The sequence below is a fragment of the Zalophus californianus genome, chromosome 10, assembly GCF_009762305.2.
Source record: "Zalophus californianus isolate mZalCal1 chromosome 10, mZalCal1.pri.v2, whole genome shotgun sequence".
Classification (NCBI taxonomy): domain Eukaryota; kingdom Metazoa; phylum Chordata; class Mammalia; order Carnivora; family Otariidae; genus Zalophus; species Zalophus californianus.
Window position 1 is genome coordinate 58,310,774 of NC_045604.1, and position 1,067 is coordinate 58,311,840.

The following is a 1,067-nucleotide window of genomic DNA, read 5'->3' on the forward strand; positions in this document are numbered from 1 at the left end:
TGACTTCCAGGACCTTCGATCTTGATTATCCCAGTTGTCTATTATCACCTCCGATCTAGAACTTTCCTTGCCTCAACACAGATATGTCGGTAGCAATATCCATGCATTTATCAATAATACCAAGAATCTCTTTTTTGGTCCAAAATGAACCAAACAAATTAGAAGGGAAAACAGAGGAGCCCAGAAAAGGAAGTAAGTGAAGGAGGGAATTTTCCCCAAGGTATCTGGGCAACGGTGTGGAAAGAAAAGAAACAGTTTTAAGCTGGAAGAAGAAAGACAGCAAAGAGAGAAAGAAGGAGGAAAGAGGATGGGGGGGGGCCACGGAGGGGAGGGAGGAGGGGAGCAAAGGAAGGTGCCGAACATTTACAGGCCGCAGTTAACCCGCTTACAAATGGAAAAGTACCTTCCTCCAGGATGTGAGGATGAAAAGAAAGAGCCCAGTAGAATGTGAGGCACAGTGCTTGGCATCCCGTGCATCCTCAAACACGGCAGCCGCCATTTTTGCTACTACCATAGGCCTCCTAAGAGTGTTCCAAGACCAGCAAGGTTGCAATGAGGACTGTGTCACCTCATGCCAACCCTCAGCTGTGGCCCACAGAGAGACGCACTGCACATCACCAACCAGGACGCCAGGGAGAGGAAGAAATAGCAAAAGCAGAGGCTGCTGGCTGGGGACTGAGCACAAACTCACAGCGTGACCCAGGCATGCAGGGCAAGGCTGTTCCCCCGGCACCTGGAGGTCCCTGGGAAAAGGTGCGTTCAGCAGTGGGGGGACTGGGGACTTCTGCCACATTGTCCAGTTACCCAGCAACCAACCCGTTCCCTGTTTGGGAGAATTTCCTATTTTGCGAGTCTTTATAAGAAAGAGTCTGCTGCGTTCACACTATAGAAGACAGTGAACCGTATCGCGCAGAATGATAACTAAGGCACCTTGTGCTCCCTGCCTCATGACCCACCAGAGCCAACCTGGTGCCACTCATTTGCCAAGTCTGCTTCTCCAGCTCCCCAGAGCTCCTTCTTTATGGACACCCAAAGGAGTCCCACCTGGCACCCAGCTCAGGGGATCT